General features: G+C 43.0%; 1 protein-coding gene across 1 annotated transcript in view; it reads right to left on the bottom strand.

Annotated features, from left to right (window-relative positions):
• Nucleotides 1-11509, bottom strand: part of BCAR3 (BCAR3 adaptor protein, NSP family member) — a 73813-nt gene extending 62304 nt beyond the window's left edge. Inside the window, exon 1 of the mRNA XM_083743347.1 lies at nucleotides 10682-11509. The gene's annotated coding sequence lies outside the window, so the exon portion shown is untranslated. The remainder of the gene's footprint in view (nucleotides 1-10681) is intronic.
• Between the last annotated feature and the right edge of the window lie 1589 nt (nucleotides 11510-13098).

Here is a 13098-nt window from a genome sequence, read left to right as displayed (position 1 = left end):
TTCTTTCTCTGCCAGTGTCAGCTCAGTCAACCAGCTTCAAGGGTTGGATCAAGATGCTGGAGGGGTTTATTACAAAAAGATATGGAAACAAGTTTTGCATGTCTTTGCTGAAGTGCGATCAACTACAAAGCTTCAAACTCTGAGAACTAAGGTCACTTGGTACAATTTTTATCCAGGAGTTCCATGATGTCCCCAGTTAAAGCTACCAACTTTTGAACCAGCCTCCAAAATAACACCATTTATCTCCATGCTTTACAACTGTACAAAATGATTTCTCCATGTTAAGCTGCTATTTAAAAGGCACAAGTGACATCACAGGGTTTTTTTCCTGATGAGTTGGCAACCTGGTGATGAATCAAGGTGTGGACTGGAAACCCACCAATGTTGGTTGAGTAGACATGCTTATACATTCTTTTCACATTATTATTTTCATCAAGAAAATGACTACAAAAATAACCCTAGGAAAGAGTTTTTTTCTGTTTTCCTTAGAATGTTAGAGTAAACAGAATAAATGCAATGTAAGGAGCCTGTTGGATAATGATTAATGTGTGTCATTGTTAATCAGTTTCGAGTCCATTCAAGAAACCAGCAGGTATGAAGTACAGTACTACAGACTCATGTCAATCATCAAAACTCTGGTTGTTGGGCACACCCACAGGGATAGACTGGAGTGACATCACTGCTTAGGTACTACAAACCACAAGAAAAGTTATGAAGCAGACTGTTAAATCTTCTTGAATGCCAGTACTGTGGTTCAATCTACGCTCATTAAAAGTTTGCAAAGCACAGTCCCAAACATTCAAGTGAGATCATTAGTGTCCTTGCCCTGCTTATCTTCTTTGATTTGACTGCTTCTTGGCAAGGTTATTTGAAATGAAGTTAAACATGCCAACACACCCTTTTGAAAGTTTTACACCAGTATCTAGGGCTATCTTTTTGTTCACTCTTGTCCTCAGTTAGGGAGCAAAAAAATAAAATAAAAAATTCCACATACACCTTATTTCCTGTTCCACATTCAAACATTCCAAGGCAGGGATGACCAACACCTTGGGGGTGGGTGGGGTGCTACTTCCTCATGAACAGCAAGACTTCCAATGAGAGCTTCCCACTTACTGATCACACAGTGATCAGGGCAGGCCTTTGGGGCAGAAGGCCAGTGCCTCACAAAACAGAAGAAAGAGGTGCTCCCAAAATGCACAAGCTTATCACATTTTGAAGCGAATTAATACATGCTACCATCAAAAAAGCGCCCCCGCAGAAAGAACATTAAGTAAAGAATCTTGTTGTTGTTGTTGTTTAGTCGTGTCCGACTCTTCGTGACCCCATGGACCAGAGCACGCCAGGCACTTCTGTCTTCCACTGCCTCCCGCAGTTTGGTCAAATTCATGCAGGTAGCCTCGAGAACACTATCCAACCATCTCGTCCTCTGTCGTCCCCTTCTCCTTGTGCCCTCCATCTTTCCCAACATCAGGGAAGTAAAGAATCTAAAATTACTTAATTGCACCACCGAGAACATGTGTGAACCAAGTAGCTAGTCCAATGTGCAGGATCATTGAACAAGTGTACACAGAGCCGACCTGATCAAAGTTTGGAAGAGTGAATCTTTATTATTTCAGCCTTGCATCTTGCAGACACTGCTGGGTCATGAAATTGGATAATACTGGGATCCAGATCAAATAAAAATGGGATTCGGCTCTGGGACAAACAAACAAACAAAACCTTGAAACGACTTAAATTGCATCTCTAGAAACATGTTCTTTTATTAGCTGGGGGAATGCCTAAAACCATAACAAAAACAGATTCCAAAAACAACATAGTATTATTTTAGTTTGCTTCTTTTGTATCTTTTCTTTTCAACATGTCACAGTAGAATTATATCTGCAGCATGGTCATTAACCCTAAGGCTAGTTTTGTTGACAGAAAGCTACAAGGAAGAGATAAAAGAAGTTAAAACCTCAAAACTCACAGAGAAACAGGTTGTTACACCAGCAGTTAAGTTTACAGTCTGTGGGTAGAAAGTTACACTTATAGATTTGGAAGACTTGGGTTGATATCTATCTCCACCACAGATACATTTGCCAGCCAATCCACTTATTCAAACTAAACATAGTCTGGCACTGCTGGGACCCTGCAACTTGAGAATGCAGATTGGGGGTTGTGGTAGACATCACATTATCACTGTCTCCAAACATCTTAAACTTCTTGCCCACAAAGCTACCACATCAGGGAGCATGGTTTTGGCCTAACCTTCTCCCTCCCAGATGTGCTTGTTTTTAATCTGTGCCAAGAGTTTTAATACATGGAATCACCAAAAATATCAAATCCCACACACCTGAATTGTGAAATGGCACAATGCTAAGGGCTACTTGATATTTCTGAAGATGTAGATTGCAGGAGCCACTGCCTGCAATATGGGAATAACTATATTAGAGGAAATGATGTTGTGGAGACAAACACAATAAAGGTAACTCATTTGCAATTAAATTTGTCATCGATAGGAGGAAGAATGACTAAAATTATTTTAAAAGACATTCGGGTACCAGATGAACTCCTTTCACACACAGTTTGAGTCTAGGGATACCACTTACAACATATGCCTCATCCATCCTTTGGAAAGTTCAGAGCAGCTTACATGAAATTCACAGGTAGTTTTCCATCCATATACGGGCTGGGCTAAGATCAGCTACGTTTCCACAATCTTACTCAGCGGTCAGCAAACTTTCAGCAGGGGGCCAGTCCGCTGTCCTTCAGACCTTGTGGGGGGGCAGACTATATTTTTTGGGGGGGGGGGAGAAATGATGCAAGAGCACCACAAGCCCCAGTGGCTGCTTACTTGTGTCTTGCGAGCGGCAGGGGCTGGCGGCAGGACAATGAGCGGCACGCGGAAGGGCTCTGGAGAGGGGCTGCTTAAAGGCGGCCACTCGAGCACTGCTGTTGCTGGCACCAACAAAGCCCAGTCCCCTTCCTCCTCTAGGCACCGCCGCCGTGTGAGGGAGAGGGAAAGAACGCATGCGTGCTGGTGATCCACACAGCGATTCCCAGACCATCCACGGGCCGGATCCAGAAGGCAATTGGGCCTGATCCGGCCCACGGGCCTTAGTCTGCCTACCCATGATCTAACTGTTCTGTGAAGCCTAAGGTGTCTCTGGCTCCTAGTCCCTACTATGACCTGCTTCAGTTGTGCCATTATTAGGGTAAAGCCAAATGGCTTTCTAAACTGATCCTAAACATATTTATTTCAACTGAGCCTCCAAGTGAAAAGTTTAGGATCACAGAATTTTAATGAAAATATAGATTCTGAAAATCATGAGCTCCCTACAGATAAATGACATTAAATTTTTGAGCCATTACTCTTTTGGATAATCTGTGAGGGCAGATTAACTGCCTAAACTTTACTGACCATATTCTGGTCTATATACACCCAGGCTCTAGAGATCAACTTCTCTTCCATATTTTGGTCTAATGAAGATGCCTGTGCAAGAATATCAGTTAATATTTCTATCAACAGAAAAGGCTGAACAGCCTGATCCAACCTAAGTTGGTTTGCATTTCTGTTTTCACAGGCACAGTATTCCAATATACATAGGCACTGCAATGAAGAAATCCAGGGCTTGCTTTTTCCTTTTTTTGACAAATGAACCTTTGAAAAAGAATACAAAGGGGCTGTGGAACACACAACCTGATAAAGATAAAAGATTATCTGGAGGGAATAAACACACCAAAAGCAAAAAGTCTGCTTAATTCCATCACCAACAAGTGTGTCTGCCAATTGTCAAAACTCCAGATATCAAAGGGTTCCACTTTTGTGTAAAGAACACAAGAAGAACCCTGGACCCTTCCAGCCCAGATCTAGTCCAGCATTCTGTTATTACTGTGACCAACAGATGCCTATGGGAAGCCCACAGGCATAAAATGAGTACAATTGTTCCCCCCAGAACAAGTCTATGGCGCTACACCTTTTTTATAATTAAAAATGCTTTAACATACATTATGAACATCTGAAAGCACATTGGAGCAGCTCCCCATGATGACAGCATTGTTCTGAATCAGAGCATGGCAGCTTAATTTCTACCCCAAGCCAAAAGTGAACACATTTGTGGGGGTAGCTCTCAACTGCCTGAGCGAACTCTTTTTCTTTCTGTCCTTTTTTTACTCATTACTCATGCCGAGCCAGCCAAAATCATAAGAATTAATGATTTATTTTCCAAGTAATTTTGGAGCCAATGCATAGCCCCAAAGCAATCTATCTTACAAAAGGAAAAGCCAGAGCAGCAGCACGATACAAATAATTGAGTCACCCAGTGTGGGAACTTTTATTGTAATGGTTATGAATGTATTTGGTGAGGCTTCCTAGGCAGGTTAGGGCAGGAGCAGACTTCTCTCCCATTCGTATGCAGTCAAATTTTTGTCTGTGCTACCTCTACCCTCCATTCTCCTCCAACGCCAGTATCTCAACCCCAGGACACCTTGTCATTGAGCTCTGGCGCTAATAAATTTGTGTATCTTCTCAAGTGTTGCACTGACCAACAGTACTGAGAACCAACAAAGAAGAATACACTTTTAATCCCACTTTTACTTTGGGGTAGCTCTTTTCTTGGGAACTATACAATGGATCTCTGGGGAACCTCTAATACATCAATGACAGGTTCTCCTGTTGTATTGTTATTGGCTACAATTGCTCAATTGGCATTTCAGCTTTTCCCATTCACCGACTAGAGCATCCTGGGGAAATATTCCTCTTGAAGAACAGACAATAAGTGAGGCACAACAAAATACCTGATGAAATCACACCACAGCCCTCCCAGGTAATGTGGGTATGCCAAAAACTGCTTTGACCAATTCTGCACCCTGAAGAGAAGCCTTTTCTTGCCTTGGAGAGAACTTGATAAGATCAAGTTTTAGAATCACAGTTCTTAACATAGTATGATGCAAAGGCCTTTTCCACTGGTATCTCCATATGCCTCCTGCAGTTGCTTTTAAAGTCAGGAGACCATCCAGAGTGGGATTCAACATGCAAAAGCTTCAGTCAGAACACAACATCAGCAACCCCTCTCCCTACAAGCCTAAGCACCTTTTGCTCATTCATATGGGTGTTAAGATCCCTGAATCTATTAACTGCCAGATAAAGTGACAATTTTATTCATATCTTAATTGTTTTAAATAATTGTTTTTACTATTATACTACTTTGATGTGAGGCTACCATGCAGGTTGCTGATCAAATTACATGGTCCATCAACACCTGAGCAAGTGGAGCTCCCAGGCAAATTACTGGACCTACATATTCTTAATATGAATTATTCCTGTCAATGGAATTCTATATGACTGTCACATTAAACCATATGCATCTCTTTTGAGAGTGAATTTAAAATACACTTCCAAATAACATTATACAGTCAAAAAGCAACTAATACTACTTAAGAAGCTTCCTGCCAGTTTTACTGAAATACTATCATTTATTTTTAATCCATTGATTGCTTAAAAACAGGCCCTTAACTTAATACGTTCTGCTGACAGCTCAAATAAGAGCTAATAAGCAGATTTCAGAGAGGAATGCAATTCATGATTTAGCTCTTTTGATCATATTATATGACTCTTTGTGAAAGGTTCCCTCCATATTGAAGGAAGGGAACTACATTTAACCTTCTCAAATAGCATGTCACTCAGTAACATGTCAAGATATTTTACAGCAGGGATGATCAACCTTTCAACATCAGAGCTCCAAAACCCTTAATTCCTATGTAGAGAAAAATGAATTTTGGATAGATGAACTCCAGTCACGCCACAGGGCTGAACAGCTTAAAAAGCTGCACCTTCCAAAATATCCTCTTTTATACAACTATGAAAGTACAGGATCCCTACTGCTGAAAGGTTGGTCATCTCTGGTTTACAGTGAGAGCTCTGTAATTCTAACCAGTTAACAAGCAGCAAACTCCCCAGTCCAGTGCATGCTTACTCAACTGTTTATTATCAGATTTACTTAAAGGTAAGGACAGATTCTAAAAGAACCACTATGTTAGTCTTTTGCAATAAAATCAGACAGAACAGCCCAGTGGCACCTTGAAAGACTTAACTAATTTACTGTGACATAAGCTATTATCTGCCTTGTCAGATGCATGAGAGAGATCATGAAAATACTAAGCAGACAAAACAGAGGCCTGGTTTGCACATAACACTACGTCATGGTTTGTTTAACCCAGGGATTGCTAAAGTGTAGTTTTCTAGATGTTGCGGGACTGCAGTTCCCATAACGCTTGACCATTCATCAAGTTGACTAGGGCTGATGGGAGCTGGCACTCAACAAAATATGGAGGGCCACAGGTTCCTCACTCTTGATTTAAGTTGTGGTTTGTTCAAACTATGGTTTGAGTGGCCAACAAACCATAGTTAACAGTGCTGGGTTCCTGCATAATGCCAAGCAATAAGGCAAACACAGTTTCATAAGAAAACAAACCATGGCTTCACACTGTGGTTTGCTGGTGGTGATTGTGGTAAGCTTCTGGGCAGGATTCTCACGTAACACTAACCCATGATTTAATAAGCTATAGCGGAAAAAACAAGTTTACAGTTATGTGCTAACCAGGCCAAACAGTCATACATCAACAATCTTCACTAGCTTCATTCTCACTAAGGTGGTCAAAGGGGGAAATTTGCCATGTGAGTCCCCAGCAGGAAATATGGCAAGATGCAGCCCAGACACAGGCTAACCACCTCCGTGAGGACAAGCAAGCTCTAGTCCAGAGGCGGCTAACTTATAGCCTCAGGATGTTATTGGAATACAGTTCCTACCATCCCTGGACATCAGCTGTCTGGAGGGGCACATGTTAGTGACCCTCTACCCCAATGTTTCTCAAACTTGGGTCCCCAGCTGTTGTTGGACTACACTTCCCAGCATCCCTGACCACTGGTCCTGACAGCTAGGGATGATGGTAGTTGCAGTCAAACAACAGCTGGGGACACAAGTATGAGAAACACTGCTGTAGCCCATTAAAGACTATGGCAAAATGTGCTAAGTCTTTAAGGTGCCACAAGACTTTGCCGTTTTTACATCCAAGTATGCATAGTTGAGATTGCAACCTTAGTAAGGACTCAAATTGGACCTAAAAAAAATTTAAACCTAGTGACCACTAAAAAGGGGGGGGGGGATCCTCTGCCTCTCTTCTGCAACTAGGCAGACTTTTTTCTTTTCTTCTGCATGTCGAGTCCATCCATTGTCCTTCTACCATTCCGTTACCATGATTTCTGAGAGTTGTCATGGATATGCATGTGAACTTTCCCAGACAAATAACTTTCCTAAGAATAAACCTAAACACCTTTTTTTAAAAATAATGGACTTATAGGGAAATAAAGAAAACGAGAGAGAATGAATCCAGCCCAAAGTGGTTTATTGATGTAATCAAAGTATATTTTTATTTACTCATCCAATTAAAACAGCCTAACTATGTAGTTAGCAAAAGTGGAATGTATTTCAGGTACAATCCAGAGTTATGGACATCCTTAAATGTCTCCCAATGGAATACAAGAACTTTAAAACACTTAATTTTGACTAGATTGGACACACCATTGTCATTTTTCTCATTACCTGCCCCATCCCCTAATGCTCTATTATACCTTCTCATGCCACCCTTGCACTGTAGGCTAGGCTGCGAGACCCAGAGATCCTCTTGATTACTGCATCAAATGCAATTTCAGTTTTTGCTTTGAAAAAAAAATTAAAAATTGAGTGGAATATTTTCTCTTTCTCCCTCTTTACCAATCTCAAGCTATTTCCTTGTCTATCTAACCCAATAGCTCACACCGGCTCCACAGCCTCTCTGTCTCTTAGTAGCTTAAGATTCACATCAGTTCTTCACAAAGAGAGAGTTCAGGGTGAGTCATATCCAGAGAAGTGGGCTTTTCTCGTCTCCCTTCCTCCTCTCAGGGACAAACACAACCAGCTATTCATTCTTTGGCCAAACAAAGCAGGAGAACAATGTTGTCAGCAGAGTTACACAGGCAGCCCACTTCTCACTCTTTACTAACTTTCCAAAACAAATTAGTTAGGAAGCCAGCCCCATCCTAAAGTCCTGCCTTCACTTAAGCCTTGCCCATATAACACCACCAAGGCTTCCTGAGCCGTTCAACAGTAAGGTAATTTGGGTGCAAATCAGTAAAACGAGTGAAAGGGTTTAGGTTAGGGGGAGAAAAGCAACATAAATTAAGTTAATTCCCAACTATAAGAATACAGTTCTATTTGATAGGACTCCTAACTAAAGAGGTAATTTTTTTTTAAAAGGCCAGCACATTTTATAAACTTACTTTAAGAGGAATGTTTTGTACTTCAATGCCAGTTGTGTCTGCTGAGAGAAAATCAGCTGGGATGTATAATGGGCAAATTCCATCACATTCTTACTACCATAGTAACCTGTTTTTTAAACAGACACACTTGCCTTTTACAACTCAAAATACGCAATTGCTGGCAACTCTTTAATAAAAGCTCTCTATTATTAACATCTTTCTAGTCCAAAGGAATCCCTGGTCAAATTAAGCAAAGCCAACATAGTGGAGAGCACAAGCGTTAGTAAACATCTTAAAAGCATCTGAATAAGCAGCTTAACCCTTGCAGAATACCGTATACACTGGAAACATTAGAATCTTGTATACTGGAGAGACAAGTGAGTCAGGTTGGCACTGAAAACTACAACAAAGCTGGTGATAATTATGATTATTGTTTTCTGAAGCACTTCATGGTACTTTACAAAATACAGAAGGGCAGGTCCTCGCCCACAATGAGTTTACAATAAAAAATTCAACACATGAAGACAGAGAAAGGAGAGTGAAGTGGAGGTGAGGGAGATGTGCTTGCTGCTGTTACACATATATAGGCTTAGGCTGCAAACACACCATACTTTTAAAGCACATTCACACACTCCCAGAACAAAACACAAGCTTGGGAACTGTAGTTTGTTATGCGTGGTCAGCATTGTAGCTCTGTGTGGGGCTAAATTACAGTTTCCAGGATTCTTTGGGACATAGGAACTGCACATAGGTGGTCCCGTAAGACACAGGAAGTACAGTACTATATACCTATACACTGATGAATCACAGAAAGAAATTTAAAAGCTCTTAAAAGACCATCTCCAACCACCTATGCTAAGGGAAGATAACCCACCAACTTTGACTCTCACTGGTAGTTCCAACAAGGCAGAATGTTACAATAATAAGACAAGTGGATTAAGGAAGGGGGGGGAAATCAGTTATGAATATTTTACCATATTATCCAGGATAATCTTTGACAACTGAATTTTTTAAGACATATTATACATTCATTCCATACACATACACACCTTCTTTACATCTTCAGACTCTAACACAATTAGTAAACCACATCATGTGTGCTGTTTGCCAAATGTAAGTCAAAAATCTTAGATGTTTGGGTATTTACCAGTTATTTGACTTTGTACATTTAAGTTAGCTCCGTTCAAGGGTCTTTATATTAATCTTTTGGGGGGGAGGGGGAGAGATAAACATGCCATATCTATATACATGTATCAGCCTGCATTCACAAGCACTAAACCATTGATTATGCTCTTCACTTTAATGCCCCATCAACATGACTCTAATGTGTGATAAAAAACCCAACCTTTCGTTCTCCCTACTGAGGTTATGAAGGGAACTGTTAAGTAATCTGCGTTCAACAATCTTGTGTAGCCTTTCCATAGAAATCAATTTCGTTCCCCAAAAGCATTCTCTTCTAAAACCTAAGTAGGCAATTTCAGAATGGAAGCTATTTCTCCTAACTACAGTGGTACCTCGGGTTAAGAACTTAATTCGTTCTGGAGGTCTGTTCTTAACCTGAAACTGTTCTTAACATGAAGCACCACTTTAGCTAATGGGGCCTCCCGCTGCTGCTGCGCTGCTGCTGCATGATTTCTGTTCTCATCCTGAAGCAAAGTTCTTAACCGGAGGTAATATTTCTGGGTTAGTAGAGTCTGCAACTTGAAGCATATGTAACCTGAAGCGTATCTAACCCGAGGTACCACTGTACAAACCAACCAGCATTCCTCTTGATGTACTGGCCCAGGAGTAGTCAACCTAAGGCCCGGGGGCCAGATGCAGTCTAATCGTCTTCTCAATCCGGCCCGTGGACGGTCCGGGAATCAGCGTGTTTTTACATAAGTAGAATGTGTGGCTTGATTTAAAATGCATCTCTGGGTTATTTGTGGGGCATAGGAACTCGTTCATTCCCCCCCCCCCCCAAAAAATATAGTCCGCCCTCCCCACATGGTCTTAGGGACGGTGCACCCGCCCATGGCTGGAAAAGGTTGCTGACCCTTGTGGAAGCCAGAAACCCTGTGCGCACTTCATGGCGAGTAGGCAAGCCTCGTTGGATCCGGTAGGGCTTACTTCTGAGTAAACATGCAACATGGGCCCGGACTACACACAGCCTTCTTTCCCCTCCCACCACAATTTACTCCCGTCAATAAAAATAATAATAATAAAGTAATAAAAACTCCAGCAGCATGGTCGAGCTCCGCAAACCCTAAATCAACCCGGCGTTCTTTTTGCTGTTGCATCGACGGAACTTTCCTCAAAGGAATACACCGGGGTGTATTTTTTATTATTATCATTATTTTGGAAACCAACCACCCTGCTCAAGTTTTCTTTCATCGCTCCACAAAACCAAAAAGGCGCCACTCTTACCTCAGGGGATGTTAGTTCGCGGCGCTGGAAGGGGAAAACTCGGCAGCCGCGCACTCCTCGCCCCAATTTGGGCAGCCGGTGAGACTTAGGACGCCGCCCCGCTCGTCGGGCGCGGATCCTCCGCAGGTTCCCTTCGGGCTCCGTCGTTCAACTTCAAGCGGCTTGGCCGGGACAGAAGCGCTGCATGGTTCCCCGACCGCTGAGCCGGCGGTAGTGCTGCTGCGAGGCGAGAGTTTCGCAGCTCAGGCAAGCGAGCGAGCCGCCAACCAACCCCGGGCGGCGCGCGCTGCAAACTCAGGCAGCTGCAGGCACGGCGGCCAAGCCCCACACGAGGCAGCGCCGGCGCTCCGGGAGTGATTGAGAGCCGCTCCGCAGCCACACCCCTGCGCCGCTGGAGCCCCCTCCAGAGGAGCTATTTACATACGGTGACCTCCCGTTGCCCTTTGCCGCGCCGAGAACTTTTCCTTTAGTCCTCCCCATAATTCTTCCCTTTAAAATCAGCTCCCTGAAAAAGTCATGATTTACTACTTCCTAAAGGCAACCTTTTTTTATTTTTTGCCGCTAGGTCAGGCCAGGCTGTTAAGCGCAGCTGATTTCATTAGCTTGAGCCCCTCCCTTGACTGGCATCCAATCTTCCCAGCCATAGTTTGTGGTGGGTGGTTTTTTCCCCCTCTTCTTTTTGGTCTTCTTGTCAAAAACTATTCACCGTGTCAGCCAAAGGGGCCCGCATACCAACAAATAAGCACGCTTAATTAAAACAGCAGGTGAGGAAAGCAATAAACAAGACAGCCCTCTCGCCCCTGTGTGATTTCATCCTTTGCCAGGCTTAAGGAGAAGAGAAATTTATACCACCGCCCACCAAATGTGGATATCCGACGGGTCAAACTGAGCGGCAATACTGGCTGCCTCTGAACGGTCATATTATTGCCACGGTTCAAAGCAAAGCCAGCCCTAACATTGGGCAGAATTCAAGTGGTCCATCTATAACAGCGCATATACCTGAAGGAGTGTCTCCACCCCCATTGTTCAGCCTGGACACTGAGGTCCAGCTCCGAGGGCCTTCTGGCGGTTCCCTCACTGCAAGAAGTGAGGTTACAGGGAACCAGGCAGAGGGCCTTCTCGGTAGTGGCACCCGCCCTGTGGAACACCCTCCCATCAGATGTCAAGGAAATAAACAACTACAGTGGTACCTCAGGTAAAGTACTTAATTCATTCCGGAGGTCCGTACTTAACCTGAAACTGTTCTTAAACTGAAGCACCACTTTAGCTAATGGGGGCTCCTGCTGCTGCCACGCCGCCAGAGCCCAATTTGTTCTTATCCTGAAGCAAAGCTCTTAACCTGAAGCACTATTTATGGGTTAGTCTTTAACCTGAAGCATATGTAACCTGAAGCGTATGTAACCTGAGGTACCACTGTATCTGAGTTTTAGAAGACATCTGAAGGCAGCCCTGTTTAGGGAAGTTTTTAATGACTTGATGTTTTAATGTATTTTTAATCTTTTGCTGGAAGCCACCCATAGTGGCTGGGGAAACCCAGCCAGATGGGTGGGGTATAAATAATAAATTACCATCATCATCATCATTAATTAAAATATTTATCACAGGAACCACAGAGGTATATTTAAGGCAAGGTGTAGGTGGTTCAAGGAGGTCCAAGGTTAATTGAAAAGGGATCCCAACTATACCAAAAATACAGTTCAGGAATCCTAGAGATCTTTAGAAGAACTAGAAGATTGCTGTTTGGAGCGTGTCCTCTTTACTGTCAACATCAGTTCTCCCTCCCTCTCAATGCATTCCCTTCACAACTAACTTCTGCTCCACGGCACAGCAAGCAAGACATCACAGTCTGTTTCTGAGTCCTAGAGTTAAATCTCTCCCTCTCCTTTATCAACTAGCCTCCTGACCACAAAAGCAGGCATTGTTGTGGGGGCCTCAATCCCCCTGGTCCATCTTGGGGAAGAAGGGCTGTGGTCCCCTCTCCCCCCTTTAGAGTCCCAGGTGTATCAATATGGCGGAAACACCGTCTGAATTTTCTGCATGACTCTGATCTAAATAACTACTTTATGAGTGCACAAGGACTTTGGCACACCCAGGAGGATTTTTTACTTTGAGAAGCCAGTCAGCTCATCCCTTCCCCAGCCCCTATCATATCACAAACTGCTTTAGAAAGTCTCCTCGTTTTCAACAGGCATTTGCCTTGCAGCATGAAAAACTGCCCGTTCCAAAATTCAAGTGCTTATAAATCTAGTTGCTTGGATCCAGCAACATGCCCAAGGCATGTTTTGGTAAACTGTTTTGGTAATCATGTGGAAAACATGATTATATGATTTAGCCAAGAGGGACTATCATCATTAATTGCCATTCGGACTGAACTGGGACTAGAGGCATACCTGGGCTTGCTTGCACATTTAGCAAGG

This window comes from Podarcis gaigeae, assembly GCF_964106915.1.
Source record: "Podarcis gaigeae genome assembly, chromosome: 6".
NCBI lineage: Eukaryota > Metazoa > Chordata > Lepidosauria > Squamata > Lacertidae > Podarcis > Podarcis gaigeae.
The sequence above is the reverse complement of the archived record's forward strand: the minus strand, read 5'-3'. Positions and strand labels throughout refer to the sequence as shown.